This window comes from Hyaena hyaena, unplaced genomic scaffold, assembly GCF_003009895.1.
Source record: "Hyaena hyaena isolate Hyena2069 unplaced genomic scaffold, ASM300989v1 scaffold_169, whole genome shotgun sequence".
NCBI lineage: Eukaryota > Metazoa > Chordata > Mammalia > Carnivora > Hyaenidae > Hyaena > Hyaena hyaena.
In genome coordinates this window covers 2,112,316-2,136,127 of record NW_024080801.1, presented here as the reverse complement: position 1 = coordinate 2,136,127, position 23,812 = coordinate 2,112,316, and the positions used below count along the sequence as shown (strand labels likewise).

The 23,812-nt window shown below is 49.8% G+C and overlaps 1 long non-coding RNA gene across 1 annotated transcript; it reads right to left on the bottom strand.

The window, feature by feature from the left end:
* Positions 1–3,537, bottom strand: LOC120237043. Its single transcript, XR_005529836.1, has 4 exons — positions 3,454–3,537; positions 2,398–2,474; positions 899–985; positions 1–114 (listed from the first exon to the last, which is right to left on the bottom strand). It is a non-coding gene; the product is annotated as an uncharacterized LOC120237043 (long non-coding RNA).
* Between the last annotated feature and the right edge of the window lie 20,275 nt (positions 3,538–23,812).

Below are 23,812 nucleotides of genomic sequence, written 5' to 3'. Positions count from 1 at the left end.
TCTCTTGCCGGCTGGGTGCTAATACCAGGAACTGGGCTTTTGTTCCCATAACCCTGGGCTTCTCTTCATCAATAATGGTTTGTCGGAACTATTTTCTGAATCAAACCTGGGGCCCTGGAAGAGGAGGAGGATTTCTGATCAACCCCCAGTGTGTGTCCTGCACAAGTGAACTTTCAAAGAGGACAGAGAGAGAAAATGAAAAGTCGGGGTAAGGAGGAGAAACTATTTTCTTTATACTCAAGCTAAGCATTTTGGTTATCTGATTGTGTTTAAGCAATGGAATAAAATGGAGTTAAGGCTTGTGTTTGTTAAATTTTTTTTTAAGTTTATTTATTTTGAGAGAGAGCAGGAGAAGGTCAGAGAGAGAGGAAGAGAGAGCATCCCAAGCAGACTCTGTGCTGTTAGCACGGAGCCCAAAGTGGGGCTCGAACTCATGAACCGTGAGATTATGACTTGAGCCAAAACCAAGAGTCAGATGCTTAACTGACTGAGCCAGTCATGGGCTCCTATGTTTTTATTTTTTAATGATCCATTTTTCCCTTCATTCATTTGTTCAATCATCAAATCTCAAGGTTGAAAGAGGCCTACAAGCTCGTCTGATCCAATCCTTTCATTTTGCAGAAGGGAAACTGAGGCTCAATTCTGAGTTGAGTCAGAATTTAGTAAGGAGGACACACAAAGACAGAAGTGAGGAGGAACAATGAGGATGTAGTGAAAAATATTGTATGATTTGAGATTATACAGAATTCCAGCATTTCTAAGCCATGTGAATGTCTTATTCCCACTGAGACTCAAATCTGCAAATGGAAATGGAAATAATCTGCCCCACAGAGTGCATATCTGGAAAATACCAAGCAAGTGCCAGGCATGTGGTCAGATCTCCATATACGTCACACACCATGCAAAGCAGGTGACACCCAAGTGTCATACGTCTCTGCACATTCAACGCGAGGTCGGGAGTTGCTATTATCCTTCTGTTACTGACCTAGAAGACAAAGCAACAAAGCTGGAAAGCTGCAGAATCAAAATTCACACACATTCTACAAAAGCAGGAGTTGGAGGCATTGAACACTCTATCACCCCCAGATTGTTACTTTATACTTTTAGAACCAGGAGTGAACACACTGTAAAAACTGCCAAGTGCCCAAAACGTAAGGAATTACTCTTCTTTCTAAATATCCAGTGTGGTTGGGGTTTTTCTCAGATTCCAAGTCTGAATCAGCAGTTTCTCCTCTAGGCTACTTTGCTAAGTGATAACTCAGGCTCTTTCCAGGTGGTTTCTAAAGGTCACTTGATTATAGTTCTGAGCGTGCAGATGATCTGATGGCCTTAGCATAGACACGCACGGGTCCAACGAGGTCCTCCGGTGCAGGAAGTGGAAAATACACCTTTTCAAGACAACCTCTCACTGGGAGTCAGGAAGCCCTTCATCCCATTCCTGGCTGCACAACATGTACCTTCCTGGCCACAGGCACAGTCACTGACCTTGCTGGAGCTCAATTTCTGCATCCATAAAATGGAAACTTATATTCAAATAAGGACAAAATAGTATTGCCCACAAGTGTCTTTGCCGATACTGACAAAATAGGATGTGAAATTCAAGACCCTCAAGTCCAGGGGTCATAAACTTAAATGCCAGTAGGGGCCGGGCAGATGGTATCACTGGGTGACATAAATCCTTGTCTCAAACAATAGGGAGCGGTAAGGACTGTGGTGCGGAAGGACCCTCACTGAAAGAATTGTTGAGCTCCAGCTTGGTGCAGAAACGTGGGCCCAAGGCGTCTAGATTTCTCCCATTATCAACAGAAGGCAGAAATTGTATTTTTTATAAAACCTATTTGGAGTTCTAAATGCTGGCAATTAACTCAAATCATTTGGGTACCAAATAGACAGTTCTGGGGCCTGGATTTGGCCACGGGGTGATGGTTCATGACCCTCGATTCTGACCTATCTCCCTCCCATCCCAGATGAGGAAACCGAGGTTCTATGAGGTTAATGGAGTGGCCTGTTACCACCAGGACCAGAATCCAAGTGTCCTGTTACCTAGTTCAGGCTCTTCCCTAGCACCTGGCTGCTTCACTTTGGTTTGCTGGAGTGGACCGGAAAGGGAGGATTATAAATTCAACACAGCCATCCGCAAACCTCAGATTCCCCCTCTTCCACCCTGACTGGGTTATTTGTCCAGAGCACAAGGCACAAAAAAGATGATTCACATCTTGTTCTGCTGTCCGGGAGGTCGGCAGTGAGGGGAAAGGGCATTGGACTCACGTTAGAGTCAGGGACATTTCATTCTGTTTCAGACTTTGACATGTGTGCATCTTCATAGAAGTCTCCATCGTTATTCCGGTAATGCCCACATTTCCCTGTCTAAATTCTCAAGTGCTACCTCCCTCTTACCTGCTGAGCAGAGCGCACTTCCCCATGGCCATGCTGCTGTGTCGCACAGGAAGATAAGCTGTTGCCAGGAGAGCCGGCTTCACAAGTCAGAACCATGGAAGATAAGAGGCACCAGGTTACACAGAAACAATTACGCCTGAGACCCTAATTGGATTATCAGCGGTCCAAAAGTCAGCTTTAAGCAATTATCTATCCCAAGTCTGTGAAAAAATCAAGCCATTTCTTCACTGTCCTTCTGCACAAAGGGGAGAAAGGTTCTTACAACCTGCAAGAGAGTTCCTACTAATGAGGCAGAAAGCAAATTCTTGGAGGAAGAAATTACATACATCCACACAACTCATTCGTGGGTTCTCCTCTATTATAAAAAGGATTTTTTTAAGAATTTTGTTAAATGGTTTATTTATTTTTGAGAGGGAGAGAGACAGAGTATGAGCAGGGGAGGGACAGAGAGAGAATGAGACAGAATCCATGAAGCAGGCTCAAGCTCTGAGCTGTCAGTACAGAGCCCGACACAGGGCTCGTACCTGTGAACCATGAGATCATGACCTGAGCCGGAGTTGGACACTCAACTGACTGAGCCACCCAGATGCCCCAAAAAGTTTAAAAAAACACAAAAGTAAGGAATTTAAATCTGTATTCATGGCCCAGTTCTACTTCCGTGTTGAGCTCTGCCAAAGATCAGATAACCTTTTCAAATTTCACAAGTGATATCTTATCACCTCCGAATCACCAGACCTTCAATTCGAGGCCACGTGAATTTCAGACTGTCCACGCGCCAGCCCCCATGTGGGGTCCAGAGGGGAGTAGTATCAGAGCCTTTGGGTGGAGAAGCCAACACTGAACCAGGACATCACAGAACGATGCAACCCACCTCCATGTAAGTCTGGACATCTACACCAAGCACTATGGAGGCAGAAGTGGGAATAACCAGCAGTACCTGGGAAAGTCAGGGAAGGCTGCATGAAGGAGGTGACACTAATGGGTGTTGAAGGATGAGTAGGAGTTTGCCACAGAGACAAGGCAGTGGATTGTCGCTATGAGCAGAGAACACAATACCTGGCCGCGGTGTGAAAATCCTGGTTCCCTCAGGAGTCCCTGTGTGATTGAAGAGGGCATCGGAGCACAGGACCTGTGGTTTTGTGCAAAGTGCTTTTTGTCTCACTATCTCATCTGATCCCTAAAATAGCCCCAGGCCCATGAAGCCAGTACTGGTGCTGATTACCTGTCACGTGCCAGGCACTTGGGTAAGTACTTTGCATTCATAATCTCACTTCCTCTTCATACTAGAAATTTGCAGGAAATACCTTTCCTATCCCCATTCTTCCATTGCAGACCGGAAGTCCGAGGCTGCAAGCCATTCCTAGCCAGCCCCAGGGTCACAGAGCAGAACCAGGACTCCGCCCCGGCAGCCTGACTCCAAGGACCACACTCTTGACTGCCCATGCGCCACCCACATGAGGCAGTGCCGAGCACAGCTCATTCATGGGATCTTGGTAAGATGGGGATCGAATCCCCAGGAGACCAAGGGGGAACAAGGAAGTCCAAAGTTATGACCCAAAGAGTCCCAGTTGCATACTCATGCTAAATGTACTTGCACTGCTCTCCCAGAAAGGGCTAGAAGAAGTGGAAGCCAGGGCCAGTGGAGGCTGGAGCTGAGGACACAGGCTCTAAGAGTTAATACTTGCCCCGAAAGGTACAGAGACAGAATACCAGGCTGTGTCTGAAATGGGGGCTGGAGATGGGGCTCTCCAACATTGTGGCTCCCTCCACTCCACCATGTGGTCCCGGGTGAGCAGTGTACAGCCAGCCCCACACAGCCTCAAGCCTCCTTGGAGAGCGAGAGTTTAGGCTAATCCCACCGGTCGGCCCCTGTGACATTCCCAACCAGTGCTTTCTCCCCTTCCCGCTACCCGGGCCTGGGGATTGCTGGTCAACCAACACAGCACAGGTGGGAATTCCCCTCCTGACCTTACGACAGCTTCCCTCCAACACGGGCTCACACAAGGGTCTCCGCGGGACATTTTAATGCAATTATTTATCCCTACCTTTGCCTCTTCCTCCCCGTTTACAAACACTGACAGCACCCCACCCCTAAATCTCTTCCAGTGGAAAGTGGGCCAACTCTGAAGCGGGGAGGGAATTTGAATCCCAATGCCACATTTTATTAACATCTGGGGAATAGAGGTCCCTCGGCTATCAAATGGGATTTATCCATTCAACACATATTTATTGAGCACCTATAATGTGCCAAGGACATAGAATTCACGGTCGGCAAAATGAAGCTGGTCCTCACCTCATAGAATCTACAATCTAGTGGGAAATAAGAGCAATGAAATCAACCACTGCAATCAATTTGATAAGCATTCAATCAGAGGAAGAATGATTCTTAGAGTCAGGGCGGTGATATTTCTAATTCTTTTTTTTTTCTTATTTCTATTTATTTATTCTGAGAGAGAGAGTGTGTGTGTGAGAGAGGGAGCAGGGGAAGAATAGAGAGAGAGGAAGAGAGAGAGAATCCCATGCAGGCTCCTCACGGTCAGTGCAGAGCATAGACTGGGGCTCAAACCCATGAACTGGGAGATCATGACCTGAGCTGAAGTCGAACACTTAACCGACTGAGCCAACCAGGCGCCCCTATTTCTAATTCTTACCCAGGATGTTAAAAGCAGATCTTCTATATCCAATGCCTGAGAACATTTTGGAACCAGCACGGTCAGGATCAGGAGGAGGAGAGGTTTTATATTCAGACAAGGCCAGATTCCACCATTTATCAGACACAATTTTCCTCATCCGTGAAATGGGTATAAGAGGAACTTCCTCTTTTTGTTGGAATGTGTACTTTTTTTGTGAATCAAATGAGATCATGTCTGTCCCAAATCTGGCACATAGTAGGTGCACCTGTCCTGAGTCCACGCAGAAAGTCCTCAGTACAAGGTCTGAGCCTGGAGAGGTATTGGGACTCACATAGCCACTGGGTCACCCTTCCCTCTTAATCAGTCCCTTGCAATAACATGCAGGACACAGGATGAAGCACAAGAGCCACAACGAAAATACAGAAAAACATCTGGTTCCAGCCACAACCAGGGGACCAACTTCCTATGTGGCCCTCGGGCTCTCTGGTCAATTTTACCTTCACCTTCCAACAGGGTAGTCACATTGACTCTGATGGTCCCGTGGTGATAAATGCTGTCAAGATCAGAATCTGATGAAACAAGTCAGTGGAAAGCCACCCAGAGGGAAGTGATTAACGTTCTTCCAACAGTCGTCACTATTATTGTTCAGAGTGGGGCCACATTTCTAAATGGGGCTTATGATAAATCATGGTGACGACGGGCTGGTGGAAAAGTCACTCGTGCTTCCCTTACAGTGGGCAGAACAGAAAGACCAGGGTTACAATCCCTTCTCGGTCATTTTCCGCTGTGTGGCCTTGGTGACGTTCATGAACCTCTCCGAGCCTCCATTTCCTCATGTGCAGAATGGGGAAGAGCAATACATTCTCCAGAGCTCAGCATTCTGAGCAGTGGAAGGCACGGCCCGTGTCAAGGGTCTGAACATCGGAGGAGCTCCATAAAGCTGTGAGCCCAGTGAGCGACATTGGCTTCCCTGCCTGCCTGTCGGGAAGGCTGACTCCCCCGCTTCTCGGTGACCTCACAGAGCCGTGCGTTTCCCAGGAATCGTGCCCACCTCTGCGATTCCTCCAGCCTCTGCCTGCTGGCCCTCAGTGTCCCTCCTGGGCCGCGGGCTGCCTTCTCCAGCTCAGAAGAGGAGTAGGTCGTGCCCTCAGACCAGGCCTGCCCAAGCCAGTTCTACCCGCTCTGGTTTGTTCTCTCCTGCCAGCAGAAGGCAGGCACTGTCTCAGAGGCCCCTCCCCCTGCCCACCCAGCCTCATCTCCCCTGCAGCTCATCCAACTCTAACAGAACCTTCTTCTCCAAGCTCAGCCGGATTCCTTTGCGCTTGTACCTCCAGGCTCTTCCTTTCTGTCTCCATCCTTCACCCTGGCCAAGAGGCTCAATTCCTCTGGCCCCAGGAAGCCGCACCCTACTTTGACCCAACACACACAGCCAGCAGAGCCCTGCGGGGAGAGTCCCAGTGGGCTCCTGTGCTTAATCCAGGACCCTATTCCATGGCCAGGATTCTTGCACTTGTAACTTAGCAGTGCTGGCTGTTGGGGGCCCGGAGTGGCTCAGTCCATTAAGGGGCTGACTGACTCTTGATTTTGGCTCAGGTCATGATCTCATAGTTGGTGAGTTCGAGCCTGGCCTCGGGCCCTGGGCTGACAGCTCAGAGCCTGGAGCCTGCTTTGGATTCTGTGTCTCCCTCTCTCTCTGCCCCTCCCCTGCTCATGGTCTGTCTCTCTCTGTCTCTCAAAATAAAAAAACACTAAAAAAAATTTTTTTAGGGACGCCTGGGTGGCTCAGTCAGTTAAGCATCCAACTTCGGCTCAGGTCATGATCTCTCAGTTCATGAGTTCAAGCCCCATGTCAGGCTCTGTGCTGACAGCTCAGAGCCTAGAGCCTGCTTCAGGTTCTGTGTCTCCCTTTCTCTCTGCCCCTGTCCTGATCATACTCTGTCTCTGTCTCTCTGTCTCTTTCTCTGTCTCTCTCAAAAACAATAAATAAACATTTTAAAAAAGGTTTTTTTTAATGCTGACTCTTGGGGCAACTGGGTGGCTCTGTCCATTAAGCTCAGGTCATGATCTCACAATTGGTGAGTTTGAGCCCAGTGTCGGGCTCTGTACTGACAGCTCAGAACCTGCTCGGGATTCTCTCTCCCTCTCTCTCTGCCCCTCCCTGCATGCACTCGTGCTCACACACTCTCTCTCTCAAAATAAATAAATAAACATTTGTTTTAAATGCTATTAAACTCCTACTTACTTAAAACATAGCATTTTAACTCAGGATTCACCTAATTTCCCTTCTGGAGGCCACCAGTGATGGCCACGTGACCCCCGAAACAAGGAGCCATCCTGGCCGTGCATGGGGCTGGTGGGGCGACGGGGAGGCAGGGTCTTCCATCCAGGCTCACAGGCAGCTCTGAGAGCAAGAGCACATTCAGAGTCAAGCAGGAAGGAGGGCAGCACTCTGTGAGCCAGAGGAGGGTGTGGACAGCTTGCCCAGTGGAGGGGAGGGCCAGGAGAAGATTCCAGAGACAGAACAGAGACCAGGGACTCCAGGGCCCAGGAGCCAAATGCAGGGAGTCAGAGGCCAGACGGGTCAGTGTCGGGCTCCAATGGGCTGCCCGTGTGCCTGTGCCGCTGGACTGTCTGAGAAAGGAGGCTGGATTCACGAGGCCGGAGATGAGCGCGGACAACCTCCTCGCTGTCACAGCCAGAGTCCAGGGACTCTCCGTCCTCAGGTGCCACACTGCACTTCCTCCCCAGACCGCCCCCCCCCACTTCCCATCCCTCTAGCTATCTGCTTCTTCTTTGGATTCTGTCTGCAGCTTCTCCCCTCTCCTCCCTCAACATTTCCATGTCCAATAAGGCTAAGAAGCGGACAAATTAGAACACAGGTCTTCCAACCCCCAACGGCTCTGTTCCACGTGTGTCCCAGTGTAGACAACAAGACGCTAAGAAATCAAGAGCATTCATTTTTTTAAGTCATCGGATGCTGCCTGTGGGTCTAGACCTATGTCAGATGGAGTGGCCCTCACGAAGGTAGATTAGATTACAAGGTAGCCAGAGGATAGACATTCTCCTACCCAGAGACTGGGCTCCCCATCCCTGTGGTCAAGAGTCATGTTTAGACCAGAAGGAAGGTCCTTCTCCAAGGTCCTGATGAGTGTTGGGTATCCAGCCATTGTTCCCACAAGCATCCGAGCCAGAATCTGGACTTTTCTGCAGCTGCTGCCTGCTGTGTGGGTAAGAGCTATCAGCTTCGCCATCAATCCTCAAACTTGTATGGTCTCTGAATTATTTAATGCTACATCCAAGAGGCTGTGAATAATGGAAGGGGGTGTAAATAATCCTATCTCTGTCACTACTTGCAGAGATTGTAAAGGGGGCGCCCAAAGAGGCTCTATTCCGCTGGAATCTTACACCTGTGCATGATTAAAAACCAAACCAAATGCCCCCTAGATAACTGCTATTCCCTTGGGGTAGGGGGTGGGGGGTGGGGAAAGAAGTGAGCAAGTGTCTCATCGTATTTCCCATGTGGAGAGAAGCAATTATATATCAGGCTTCAGGTTCCAGGGCCTCTCGGATAATTACAGCACGGCTTTAGAGTTGTATTGAGCCTGACATATTACCCAGCTCTTTCACATGCCTGGACGACGAGCAGGGCGGCTTTCCTAATTGATGACAAGGACACGAGGCCCCAGGGAGATTCCGTGGCTTACAAATACAGTTCGAAGCAGGGAGGAAACAAGCCTGGATCCATGTCTGCCGACTCCCTTCCAGTGTCCTTTTCTTTTTGCCTTTCCACCGGGCTCTCCGGGCACGTTTCGGACGTGCGTTTGTCATGCAGGGTTAATGAAGCCTGCCCACGTGTCAGGTCGTCTCAGGCAGATTTTTGTGTGGGCACGGGGAAAGGGCTTCCTGTGTTGTTGAAGCGAAACACCACATATCAGACACTTGACCTACCCGCTCAGGTAATAAATAAGCCCTGGAGGTAAAGGAAAGAGAAAATGAGGGTGCCGAGGGGATGGCGGGCTTTGTTAGTGAGCAGAGCCCGAAGCACTACGGTGTGGTGGAAACAGGCTTGGGACCAGGAATCGAGAAATCCGGGACCCAGCTCTGGCTCTGCGCCTACTGGCTGTATGATCTTGTCAACCCGGAGCATCCAATCTCTAAATCAATAAAATTGGGTAGATAGCAGTTTACCCCACAGGGTTGCCGAGTGGCGGAAACTGGAACCCTGTACATTAGTGGAAATGTTATCCCCACTAATCAGATGATGTCCCCAGGGTTGCCAGGGTGATACATAAAGATAGACACTCATCAGGCCTGCCGTAATAGGGGAGAATTTGTGATCTTCCCAGAGGCAAGGGACCAACACAGAGGCAGAAATAGACCTCCTGGAGCCTGATCCACAGAACAGTCCGTGTCCATTGGGGCGCCCATTTTGACTATTCTGAGCCCCCTCCCCATTTCCAAATCTCCTGCCCTAAAAATCCACCTCCTTTTTTTTTCTTTTTTTCTTTTTGTTTATTTCTGAGAGATAGAGACAGTGTGATCAGGGGAGGGTCAGAGAGAGAGGGAGACACAGAATCTGACACAGGCTCTAGGCTCTGAGCTGTCAGCACAGAGCCTGACGCAGGGCTCGAACCCCTGAACCGTGAGATCATGACCTGAGCCAAAGTCGGATGCTCAACCAACTGAGCCACCCAGGTGCCCCAAAACCTACCTCCTTTTTTTTGTTTTGTTTTATTTTTTTAAATTTTTATTTATTTCTAGGAGAGAGAGAGAGAGCGTGAGCAGGGGAGGGTCAGAGAGAGAGGGAGATACAGACTCTGAAACAGGCTCCAGGCTCTGAGGTGGCAGTCAGCACAGAGCCCGACATGGGGCTCGAACCCACGAACCACGAGATCATGACCTAAGCGAAAGTCGGACGCTTAACCGACAAAGCCACCCAGGCGCCCAAAACCCACCTCCTTTAATAAGGGTGGAAAGGAACACAGTGAGAAAGGACGGCAGGAGTAAACACACATGCAATCCTCACCCTCATCTCAGACGTGCTTCTCCTCCCAGGCCTCTCTTGTCCCTAGAGGTCTGTCCCTGGAGGTCTGATCTCTTACGACAAGTGTCACCCGCCCAGCCATCCGTCAAGGACCATTTCCTTCTGTGCCTCGTAGATATCTTGCCCCCCCCCTTCACATCCAGCCTCCTTGTACACTGACTTCCACAATCGCATCGACACCAGCCAGGGGCCAGACGAACAGCCTTTTAAGGTGATTAAGGAAAGCAGGTTATTATAGGGAGACTATTCAGAAACGAAGGAGGTCTGGTATGACAGATGAAGCATCGCCTCATTGGGAGAACAATCAGGAAAGAACTATTATCCAGAATAGATTCAATTCCCGACACCCCACCGCTTAAGTGTCAAGACCAGAATAGTCCCCCGGGGACCTGATCAATGACTCCACTTCCTCCTGGACACTGTGAAGAAGCTCTAGGGGAGGGTGATAAAGGATCACACGCGGTGTGAGGCTCGCTCTGCTGGTCCTCAGCTTCCTCCTCTCCCCACCATCATCGCACCGCTGAATTGTGATCACGTCTCTGATGCTTCTCTGCGCGTCCGGAAGGAAGACAATGTACCTCATTTTTCTTTATTTCCTCAATGATTTGCTGAGCATTGCCACACAGGTGGTCTGCAGACACCTTTAAATCAAAGTGTCTAAGAGTGAGTTCCTCACCTGCCCTCAGATTTGTTCCTCCTCTAACACCCAACTCGATCGGTGGTCCCACAAACACCTTAATCACCAAGGGAGAAAATAAGGAGTTACCCTTGACCCCTCAAACCTCTCCATGCCCTTCATCCATCGGCCCCAAATCTCCATTTTTGCTTTGGTCTTCAATCTGTTCCCAGATATGGGCTGAGCTCCTTTTATGCACCATACATTCTAGATCCTGAGGAACACGGTGGGCAAAATGGATGAAATGCCTGTCCTCATGGGTGCAAATGAATTTCCAGTTCCATCCCTTACTAGCTTGTGCTAGTTACTTACCTTTGTGTAGCTCAGGGTCCTCCCCTGAAACATTGAGACAAAAATAGTGCCTACCTCAGAATCTTCATTCTGCACATGTGAGTTAATATGTATAAAGTACTTAGAACATAGTAAGTGACATGTGTGTTTGCAATCATATGAATCCCAACTATAACAAGTAGTATTAAGGAAGACAGGCTCTTCCCTGATGCCTGGTGACCTGACACATATCCACATAACCGGGGAGACAAAGCCTCAAACCTCAGCGAATCTTAGTCTTGGAAGAACACTTTGTGATCCTTCCAGAGTATAAGGAGAGACTACAAATCCATCTCTAGCCCCTTTACATGTCCCCACTTGGGAAAGACTTTCTCCTGACATAAGATATAAAGCCTCTCTGTTGAGGGGCGCCTGGGTGGCTCAGTCAGTTCAGCGTCTGACTCCTGACTTCAGTTCAGCTCATGATCTCACAGTTTGTGAGTTAGAGCTATGAGTTTGAGCCCCTCTGCGCTCTGCACTGGCAGTGAGGACCCTCATGGGATTCTCTCTCTCCCTCTCTCTGCCCCTCCCCTACTAGCATTCTTTCTATATATCTCTCAAAATAAGTAAATAAACTTAAAAAAGAAAAGAGGCTCTCTGTCGGCTCTCCCCACATTTAATTCACCAGCAAATACTGTCATGTCTACCTTTAAAATATACCATCTGGTTTCTCTGTCTCCACACTTGTTCTTTTCCTGTCTAGTTTCCTCAGAAGAACCTAGGCAATCTTTTAAATATACAGAGATTCATGTCATTCCCATTTCTTGCTCTTCAAAGACTTCTAGTTATACCAAATAAATGTCATTCTTCTGAATGACCTACAAGGCCCTCATGGCCTGGGTTCTGCCCATATCTCCAACATCAGCTAGGAGAGCCCTTTTCATCAGTGAGGGACTTGCCAAATAGGTCTTTTCTAACTCATCAAGATCCTTGGCACCACAGGGCTTTTGCATTTGGAGCCTTTCCTTCTTTCTCAGATGAAGAGAAGATGGCAGAAGACAAAATCTTGAAGGATTCCTAAGAGCAGTGAGAGACCCACAACAAAGTGGGTCGAGCAGCTGGAGATGTGGGTCAACAACCAGGAGTGTGGTGTGATGAAGCAGGGTCAAGGGACTCCATGGCCTGACGAGCAGTCACTGAACACAAGGCCCCATGAGTGTTCAGCAATCCACACGCTGTGGCCTGATCATGAGGGGTCCCAGAGAGTGATGGGGGCTGAGGCTGATGAGGATGGTGAGCAGGAGTCCCTGGGAACAGAGCACGAGGGACAGGCTGACAGTGAGGAAGAAGTAGGAAACACAGCAGAGTGAAGCTGTGAGAAGCAGATTCCAGAGAACAAGCAGAGGGAGCAGCCTGTGAGGAGAGGAAGATGCTCTAGAAACAGGAGCACAGGAGAGGAGAGAGGAAACAGGGCCTTTACATGCCCTTCCTGGCCCTGGTCTCAAATGCACTGTGCGCGGCTCATAACGCAACCTCGCGCCTCATCCTGGCGTTCTCTGCAGGCTTTGCTCAGGCTCCTCTCTGTCAAGAATGTGCTTGGGGGATACAGAAATGCTGATGCATAGGAGCACATGTACCCCAATGTTCATAGCAGCACTCTCCACAATAGCTAAAACATGGAAAGAGCCTAAGTGTCCATCAACAGATGAATGGATCAAGAAGATGTGGTTTATCTATACCATGGAATACTACATGGCAATGAGAAACAATGAAATCTGGCCATGTGTAGCAACATGGATGGACCTTGAGGGGGTTATGCTGAGCGAAATAAGTCAGGCAGAGAAGGACAAATATCATATGTTTGCACGTATAGGAGGATTAGGAGGAACTTGATGGAGGAACAAGGGGGAGAAGAAGGGCGGAAATGGTGGGGGAAAGGGAGAGAGGCAAACCATGAGAGACTCTTGAATGCTGACAAAAACTGAGGACTGATGGATGTGGGTGGGAGGGGGGATGGGCATGGAGGAGGGCACTTGTGGGGATGAGCACTGAGTGTTATGTGGAAACTAATTTGACAATAAACTATTTGTAAAAAATAAATAAATAAATAAATTACCATTCATATTCTAAAAAAAAAAAAAGAATGTGCTTGGGGCACCTGGGTGGCTCAGTCCATTAAAGTCCAACTTCAGCTCAGGTCATGGTCTCGTGGTTTGTGAGTATGAACCCTGCGTTGGGCTCTGTGCTGACAGCTCAGAGCCTGGAGCCTGCTTTGGATTCTGTGTCTCCCTCTCTCTCTGCCCCTCCCCTGCTCACTCTCTGTCTCTCAAAATAAATAAACGTTAAAAAAAAATTTAAATAGAACATTCTCCCTTCTCTCCTTGCCTGCTACCTCCTAGTGACTTTCTGTGTACACTTTGAGAACCCTCCCCCCCACCCCACGTGATGTATTTCTCCTCTTAGTACCCAAAAGCTCACTACACATAATTCTGTTGGTGCTGTTGTTACTCCATTTTGTATTTACGATCTCAGCTCTCTGCTTCCATCATGACCGCGGGAACTGTGCGTGGGTACGATGGCAATCCTGTTGGCGTCCCCATCCCCTGTGAGGTCTGGCACAGAGGTGGCACACGGTAAACATGAGCTAGATGACAAGAATCAGCAGCCCTGGACTGAGTCATGACATTGCAATTGTTTTTGTTTGTATATGTTTTTTTAATATTTTTTTAATGTTCATTTATTTTTGAGAGAGAGAGAGAGAGAGAGAAAGACCGAGCGTGAACAGGGGAGGAGCAGGGAGAGAGGGAGACACAGAATCCAAAGGAGGTTCCAGGCTCTGAGCTGTCAGCCCAGAGACCGATGTGGGGCTTGAACTCACAGACCACAAGACCACCACCTGAACTGAAGTCAGATGCTCAACCAACTGAACCACGCAGGAGCCCCTGTCTATATAGTTTTAAGCAAATTATCTCATCTCTTCAAACCCCAGTTACTTACAGTGTATGTAAGGAAACCAAGCCCAATTGGATATTGAAGGAATTAGTTGGAATATTGAATATGATAGTGCTTTGGAAACTTTAAAAACCTTATTAAAATGTTGAGAAAATGGAGTTATGGGTTATTGATTAATAAATTAATAAAATAAAAAACCCATTAATAAATGGGTTATTGAGAAAATGGAGAGGTATGGTGGAATGAGGCCTGGAACTGGGCTCAAGTTCCTGAATAGACTTGGGACTCAAAGCAAATCCCTTCATTCGTCAGCTCGATTACTTATAAATACTTGTGGTGCACCCACAATGCATCAGGTGCTGGGGACGCAAAAGTGAGGAGCTTTGGTTCCCACCTGGAGGGAGAGAGACTGGCAAGTCAGCGGTGATGGTTCAATACCTTGCAGTGAGTGCTGTGATCCAGGAGGGGCGAGGAGGGCAGCAGCACATGGAAGGAGCCAGAGGCAATCCGGGAGGCCTCCCAGGGGAAGCGGGATGCATCCGAGCTGTGGTTCAGAGGGCTGGCGGGACTTGCCCCAGAGAACCAGGGGAGGGAGCACAGGTGGGCCCAGGTCACAAGTGTGTGGAGGATAGACTTTAAGGAAGCCCCACCATTCCCACTTCCTGGTGCTCAAGCCTTTATGTAATATCTTCCCCCTTGAATATGGGAAGGACCTCCTCCTACCAATGAAACATGGCAAAGGGGATTGATGTCACTGTGACCCTGTCACATCACATAGAGCTCTTTCTTGCCAGCAGATTCCCCTCTAGGGTGTGTTCTCCTTGATGACTTCAAACCAGCCATCAACTGTGACTCCCACCATTTCAAGAAGATGAACTCTGTCAACAACTCAGAGAGCTTGGAAGTAGATATTTCTTCAGCCAGCCCTTCAGATGAGAATGCAGCCCAGTCAACCCTCGGATTGCAGCCCTGTGAGATCCTGAAGCAGAGAACCCGGCTAAGCTGTGCCCCAGCCCCCTGGGCCACTGGAAACTGTGAGATTAAAAAAACATGTGCTGTTTACAGCTGCTAAATGTGTGCTGATTTGTTCTGCAGCCATTAAAAACCGTATAAAGTGTGAGGCAGCCTACTTTTAAGCTCAGAAAGGACACAGCCCTCTTCTAAGCTTTGGTTTTCCCGTGTGTAAAGCTGGAACTCTAACAAGATCTCACACACACACACACACACACACAGACACACACGCACACGCATGCACACACACACACACACACACACACACACACACACACACACACCTCACAGGACAGTTGGGAGAACCCAGGGGGGTATCAGCAGCAAAAGCATTTGTAAACTGCCAGATGCCATAAAGCTGCCGGCTGATAGCATCATCCCATTGCCTTACATAACACGCGTCACTACCAAGTTCCCAGAGTCAGTTCACCCCTATTTAGAAAGAGCGATACGTTGAGAACGAAGCAGGGTACCTCCAGGTCTCCCCACAGCACTGTGTTTCTTGTCTCTGAGCTTTGAACAGGCTGCCTCTTCTACAATAAGCCTCCCTCCTCCCCCAAGCCCTGCACCTGCCTGTGCCCTGCTTCTGCTCTTGCTGTTTAGACGCCACTTCCCCGGGCTCCCTTCCAGGGCACGGGGACTCCCTCGCCTGTCCTCTGTGCTCCCATGGTGCCCTGTACTGACCCCCAGGACCTTCGTCACTAGCAGCTCCCATTACCTTCTTATCTCTCACCCGATAGCCCCAGGAGCCGGGAGCCACTTAAAGGCAGGACTTGGACCTTACTGTTTCGTTTCCTCAATATCTTCCCAGTGCCCAGTGTGCTGTCAGGTGCTATTGTACATGTATATAAAATAGAATATCTATGTGTGTATATCTATATATGGCGGGGGCCAGTTCCCAAGGTAGAAAGACGGTCCTGATATGCATGCACAGGAGAGGCTCCACCAACATACCCCCCAAGGGAAGTTTATCCACTTATAATTTTATTCCATTTAAGAAGAGGATGTGTGGGGGCTTGTTTAAACCCCTCTCTTAAGAAACAAAACAAAACAAAACCCGTTGGAGAGTATGTGGTATTCTTACAGGTGTAGATAGCCATGTGCCGCGGGCCCCTCGGGACCTGCCAGAGAAGCTTGGCTCCCCCGTGACTCGTCTTCTCTTCTGACTTGTCAACTCAACTGCTTTTGAGCAGGCTTCCTGCGAGGTGGGAGGAAGAGGAGGTGGCTCTGCCAGTGTCTGAACTCAGGAAAGGAAGCCTGAATTAGCCAGAGCCTGGGCCGTTCCCACCGCCTCTGGGAATGCACACGGGAGACACAGGTGTAGGGGGAGGAGGAGGGAGAGGAGGGGGCAGAGGAGGAGGGATCAGAGGGGAGGAGGAGGGGGAGGGTGCAAACCCCACATCAGAGGCACCAGGGAGGGGCCCCAGTGGGGCTGAAGAGAGAGTGGAAGGTGGTCACTCTCCTGATGCACATGCCTCCCCACCAGGAGCCAGGAGCTCCCCTACGGTGAAGCCCAGAGGCTTCCAGAGCAGGTGGGGCTTGGCTACCACCCCAGTGTGGATTTGAATCCAGGCCCCACCCTGCTCCTCCAGCTGCAGGACCCAAGGCAGCGAACCTCACAGAAAGCCCATCTAGAGATGGGAATGGCAGTCCCAAGCTCACAAGGCTGTTGAGAAATTAAACGAGCTCCAGGGTGCCCCAGGCCTGGACCAGATGATTTTAAATGTCAGTTCCACGTCTCTCCAGCTACGTCCTCTAGGCACAAGAGCCACCCTAATCTAAAAGAAAATGCACTGAGAGAAAACAAGACAGTGCATCCGATAGCGTTCTGAGTTGAGTAAAACTCCCATGTGCAAGGTGTAATCACCATTATTACTACGGGAGAAAACAAGCTGGAAAACAACAGGTATTACAGAGAAGGAAATTGCGGAGCCTGCTGGGTTAGTGATTGCGCGTGCACACGGCACACTCACGTGTCATTTCATTGGACCCTCGGCACTACCGGCATTCCCTGCCCTGTACAAAGGGGGAAACTGAGGCTCTATGATCACACCGGCTTCCCCAGGGAGCCCCCGCTGGGACTCAGGGAGATTGGAAATGAACTCCTCATTACTAGTATCGTGTGCTGTTTGCATCCAAAGGCAGGCACCCCCTACTATGGAGCCATCTTACACCCTCTCTGGTCTCTCCCATCGTTTCTAAATGAATAGAACAGGGGAGCCTGGGTGGCTCAGTTGGTCAAGCGTCCAGCTTCAACTCAGGTCATGATCTCACAGATTTGGAGTTCGAGCCCCGCATCGGGCTCTGTGCTCACAGCTTGGAGCCTGGAGCTGCTTCAGATTCTGTGTCTCCCTCTCTCTCTATCCCTTCCCCCACTGGCGTTCTGTCTGTCTCTCAAAAATAAATAAAAATAAACATTAAATAAGTAAATGATTCGAACAATTCCAGTTGCACAGAACGTGCACTCAACCCAAGCGAGGTGGACAGAAAGGGAATTCACTTGCCCCTGTGCCCGGAAGTGCAGGGGTGGCTCGGGCTTTGGGGGTGAGTGGATCCAGGTGGGTCAGTCAGGCTGAAGATACAGGGGTCACGGACTGCTACCAGGTCCTCCTCCCCCGTCTCCCTGCCCTCGGCACCAAAGCCATTCCGGACAAAAGCGAGCATTTACACGTCTGAGAATCGCGCAGAGGAAGCAGACCTCAGGGAACGCCCGCCCCGCCTCGGTCTCCTTCCAGACCCCAGTTCTCTGTCCCCCAGAGCCTCCTCTGGCCCCTCCCGGGGCAGCCCAAGGTCGGATGGGGCACCTCTGTGTCTTTGTTTATGTTTCTGTCTTTAAGTGAAATGTTAGAAGCTGCTAGTGTTTGGAAGTTGTCTCCCGCTTTTTTCTATTTTAAAGTGAACACAACAGACTTGGATGAACCACGTTAGTAGCCTTTTGAATTACATGCAGGTAGAGCAAGTAGGAACCACACTCGGGGGAAGGGGACATGGGGGCTTTTTACCTTAACGAAAGCTGCCATCATCCTCTGGGGACACAGGAATATTGGCCTAAGGATCCAAGAACCTCTTGAGAAGAAGATGACTTAGACTCCAACTCCTAACCCTTTGCCTGAACACTGAGGGAGCCGAGGGGTGACAGGCAGCAAGGGGGCCTATGACCAGGTGGGCTCTCTGCCCGGCCCCCCAGTGAGCAGATAAGCCAGGGCTCGGTTCCGTGCTGAGCTCCCTCGGCCAGGGTAGCACGGGCTCTGTGTCTCGCTCGCCCCAGCAACAGGCCGCTGGCTCAGGGCAGGGCAGCCAGGGTGGGGGTGGCCTGCGCTGAGTGACGGGCTCCCTGCAAAGGTAGGTGGCTGTCACAGCGGCTGATGCCCGCAGCTGGCAGACCCTGGGTGCACTTGGGGAATCCCCATCTCAGAACTCGGCAGCCTTCTTGGGAAGGGGTGTGCTTTACAGATGAGACCCAGGCAAAGCCGTCTGTCACACTCACTGCGTCCCATCCAGGTCTTCTCTCTTTTGTCCTGAACTGTGATTCCCCCCCCCCCTTTGATTGGGCCTCAGGACACGTCAGATGTCGACAAGAACAGCACTCCTAGGATCACGGTCGTCTCTGGCTCAAGAGGGTGCTGACAGCGTCCGGGCTCAGCCCAGACCTGAGTCTGCGCTTGTCATGGGAAAGCACAGACTTAAAGAGGGATTTGAGCCCCACGCCCAACCCCAACTCTTCTGGTCACGTGACTGGGTCTCCCCCAGATCAGAACACACCCTTTCACCCAGACGTTTCCCCCGAAATGGTCACAAACATCACAGGAAGGCTCTCTTTGTCTGGAACACATTGATAACTAACATTTAAACAATGGCTTGTACGGCTCTCAATCTGACTTTACACTCACAGCAGCCCCAGGGGGTGAGTGTGTCTGTCCCCATTTTACAGATAAGGGATGGAGGCTCAGATTAATGCCTTGGCCCAGGGTCTATTCCTGAGAGAGCCAAGGCTCAGACGCTGACCCAAACCTCCAGGTGCGGCTCTCCTTGAATTCATTGTCACCTCACACCTGCAAGGGGAGTGGGGCACGTCTCTCCCCAGTTTTCAGACCCCCCAGGAGGGGGTCTGCCCAGATCTTCTTCTGGTGCCCCCTCCCCCTTCCCTGGATTCTTGTGCTTTTTTATTTCAACCTCAAACTTGAAACTTTTCACCGATGACCCTGCTCAGTGTGCTGGAGAACGTTACCCAGGGCGCAAGGACAGCAAGAAGTGTCTGAGTATGTGCCTCACCGCAGGTGGTCCTCAACCGGGAGGGGTGCTCAAGTTAGAGCCCTCCAGGGTGGCCACCCTCCCCCTCGGAGCTGCACCAGGGGCCAGGCTGCAGAGCCCTCCTCAGGGCTTTGCTGAAACCATGCCTGTACTTGGCTCTCTCCCTTTCCAGTTGAGCCTGCCTCCTGGCTCCCTCACTGGCTTCTCCTGGGGCATTTTCTTAATAAATCACCTGCACATGAGTCCTTGACTCAGGTCTGCAACTGGGGAACCTGACCCGAGGGACCCCCTTGCCCCGAAACCCTTTCATGGGTGCTAGAAATATCCTCACAAAGGAGGGATGGTCAGACTGGACTGCTTCTCCCCAAATCAGAGGCAACCTCTTTTCTGCTCCAGACCCTCGGGGTTTCTATGAAATCACACACATTCTAACACATTACAAAAAAAACGTTCTCCACAGAGCCTGGAAGGAGCTGGGAAAATCCCCAAGATTCCTGGCCCTGGGGCCACCTTTACAGCATAGTACACAATGTCCTTGATAATTGTTCTCAAGGACTCGTAAATAATCCTAATTTCCCGCAAATTCCACTTCTCCTGCAGGCTCATGCTGGCAGTTTCTTTACCAGAGCTTTGACTGTGGCCGAGGTCAGACTGGGAAGCTGTTATCTCAAAGCTGTTACCCCTTGATGTGAATAAAATACCAGTTTCTTTATCTATAAAACAAAAATAATGCCATGATTTGGCCGAGTGAAGATATGTAGTGGCAGAATGTAGGGGAGGGGGCTGTAGAGGGCTACCAGAATCTCAGGATTGGGGCTCGTTGTAGGGGGCGCCTGGGTGACTCAGTCGCTTAAATGTCAGACTTCAGCTCAGGTCATGATCTCACGATTTATGGGGTTGAGCCCCGCGTGGGGCTCTGTGCTCATTGCTCAGGGCCTGGAGCTGCTTCAGATCCTCTGTCTCCCTATCTCTTTGTCCCTCCCCTGTTTGCGCTCTCTCAAAAATAAATACACATCTTAAAAAAAAATTGTCATTCCTCAGGATGACCATTTCACCAGGGAGACTGAAGGCCAGGCTGCTTCCATGATTTCCAGGTGTGGAGCGTGAGGCTGGGGCAACCCAACGAAGTTGGTTGTCATAGAACACCCAATGCTCATCCCAACAAATGCCCTCCCTCTTGCCCATCACCCCCCCTTTCTCTCTCCCCACCCCCATTAGCCCTCAGTTTGTTCTCAGCATTCAAAAGTCCCTCACTGTTTGCCTCCCTCCCTCTCCCCAACTATTTTTCCCCACGGTCCTCCATTAAGCTCCTCCTAATCCTCCTATATGTGCAAACATATGATTTCGGTCCTTCTCTGCCTGACTTATTTCACTCAGCATAACACCCTCAAGGTCCATCCATGTTGCTACACATGGCCAGATTTCATTGTTTCTCATTGCCATGGAGTATTTCATCATATAGATAAACCACATCTTCTTGATCCATTCATCCGTAGATGGACACTTAGGCTCTTGCCATGTTTTAGCTATTGTTGAGAGTGCTGCTATGAACATTGGGGTCCATGTGCCCCTATGCATCAGCACTCCAGTATCCCTTGGGTAAATTCCTAGCAGTGCTAGTGCTGAGTCATAGGGGAGTTCTACTGTTAATTTTTTGAGAAACCTCCACACTGTTTTCCAGAGGGGCTGCACCAGTTTACATTCCTACCAACAGTGTAGGAGGGTGAGTGGGCAGGTTTTTTTAAAAAGCTAAACATATGCCCAGAATGTGACCCAGCCATTCCAGTTCTAGGTATTTACCCAACACAGAGGACAGCGTATGTTCATACAAGGACTTATGTGTGGATGTTACACGGCCTGACCTGTATAGCTGAGAACCAGAACAACCCCAATGTTCATCAACAGTTGAATGGATAGATGAATCGTGGTACATTCACACAATTAATTATCACCCACTCGCGAACAAGAACGAATTGCCGACACACTCAACAGCACCGGTGAAATCTCAAAGCACGCCTGCGACACGAAGGAAGAAGGGTAAGAGAGAGTACAGACTGTATGATCTGTTTACGTAAAAATTGAAAAAATGCAAACTAATGTATGGTAACAGAAAACAAATCCATGGTTGACGGAGGGAAAATGACAGGAAGGAACAGGAGGGAAAAGTTACAAAGGGGCAGAAGGAAACGTTTGGGGTGATTAATATGCTTGCTATCTTGATGGTGATGATAGTTCCACATATGTCAAAGCTTATCAGATTGTATGCTTTCAATATGTGCTGTTTACTAACGTCAATTATGCGTCCGTAAAGCTCTCTTTTTTTAAGCTACTTGAGCAACAAAAGCATGGGAAAATAACACCAAATATAGAATGGTTTACCAGAGGTCAAAAGCAGCTCACCTCTACTTGGAAAAACCCAATAAAATATTTTGGTGACAGACCAGAGGGCACTTCTTTAGTGACCAGGAGGATTGTGGCTGATTGTGCATGTGTGTTCCTAACCCTTATTTTTTGAGTATCTACTATGGATCATTCATGTGCTAGCTGCTGGGGATAAACAGTGAGGACCCTGCCCTGTAGCCCAAACTCCACGGAGAAAGTCCACCAGAAATGACAGCAAGATGACATTCACACTCACTCCCAAAGCATGATGTCTCAGCCCTACACACGGACCAATTTTTCTTCTCTCAATCTCCCTCATTCCTCTGGTGGCCACCCAGTAGCCTTGAGGAATGCATCCTTTAATGATTTTCCATGATTGGTTAAGTAACAGTCAAGTTATTGTCAGCAAATGTTATTTGATGCTCTGTTTCTTCATGTCACAGGACACTCAGCTGTCATCCTGTGAACTCGTCACCTACATCTTCTACTGTTCCCTTTTTGTATCCACCTTGCCTTCCATTAGTAGACTGAGAGCAGGTGTGTGCAGTAAAATGTGTCTGTGTGCTGGTGTCACACGCCTGGGTCCCGCCCCCTCCCGTCACTATGCTATAATAATCTTGGGAAAGTGATAACCCTCCCCGATTGTCAAATCTTCCATCCACACCATGAGGATGATACATAACTTCCAGGATGAGCATGAAGGTGGCTAACAGATGATCCGTGTGAAGAGCCAAATATAGTGCCTGACACATAGTAGGTGCTCAGTAAACTGAAACTATAATAATAATGGTTCAAAGCCAAGCGCTACGCTTCATCAGTATCATGCTCTTGGGCAAGTTATGTGACTGCTGTCATGTCGGTTCCTCGTTGGAAACATGAAGGTTACAATGCTTATTTCACAGGCTGTACGTCGGGCTCACCATGAGAGCTGGGTTGGAGATTCATTACATTAGCGCAAAGTGAGTGCTTGCTAATTGCCCATCAGTGGGCTTGGTGTTGGTGCAATAGGGATGGAAAAAGAAAGACATAGTCGCTGGCCTCCAAGACCTCAGAAAGCATAAGCAGCAAATTACGCTGTCGTAAGAGAGAAGAAAAGTTCTGGAAATGTGAGCAAAGAGAGGCACTTGTAGGTTGGCGAGGAAGAGGACAGCTCTCTGGAGGCTGCGTTATCTGAGTCAAGGCTGGAAGAACACACCAGGCTTGTCCGAGGGCCGGGGAGGAGAAGTGTCCTCCAGGCAGGGGGCCAGCAGGGGCTGGTCACATCAGAGAGCCGCACGTCGCCCAGCACGGCGGGTGCGGAGAGTTAGGTGGCACGTCCCTCACCCTGCGGGACCCCAGAGGGCTCAGGCAGGCTGGTCCCCCTCCCGCCTCTCGCCATGACGCTGCTGCTGCAGCCACGGTCACGGAGCTGCGCCCGTGGCAGAATCAGCACTGTCTCCATTTCCAGCCTGACTCGTGTGCAAGGATCCCCGCGGATGTGACAGCTCTCGTCCTGTCAGGCCCTCCAAAGTGACTCCCTGCCCCGGGGCTGACACTGGCTGGTGACAGGTACAGGGTAAGAGTGACTCCTCCGCACCGTGGGGCTTTCAGATCAGCGCGATTATCTTTCTGTAACATGTATATTTCCCTTTGTCCTCCGCAGCCTGTGACTTCCAGCCCCGGATCCGTCGCCGGAGCCTAGTTTTGCTGAAGAGGCTGGGACTTGACAAATGTTCTGGATGGCTTTCTTTTGCTCCCTCCCAGTTTCCTCTGTTAGGCTGTCCCGTCCCCACCCGACACCCCCAAGATAGCTGATTCCCCAGGACAAATCGGGAAGGAGGGGACAGAGGCAGCCAACACCACGGAGCCGTTGCGCGTGCTGATAAGCTTGTGACAATGTGCTACACGGCAATGGAAAACTAACACAGCCTGTCAGGTGGAAATGGACTTTGTGTCTAGAGGAGGAAGAAAGGAAGGGAGGAGGGAGGGAGGAAAATCGAAGGCCACAGTGAACAAAATTGTGAGAGGAGGCAGCTCCATGTGAGATGAAGGCAGAGGCCGAGGTGGGCGCGGGCCCCCGCAGAGACGCGGTAGGCAGAGCAAATGTTTCATGCAGGTGCAGCCGGGGATTCTGAAAGTCCTTCAGCTGGTGAGTGATGAGATCCGATTTGCGTTTTCTAAAGAGCACTCAGGTGCTACGTACAGAATAGGTTAGAT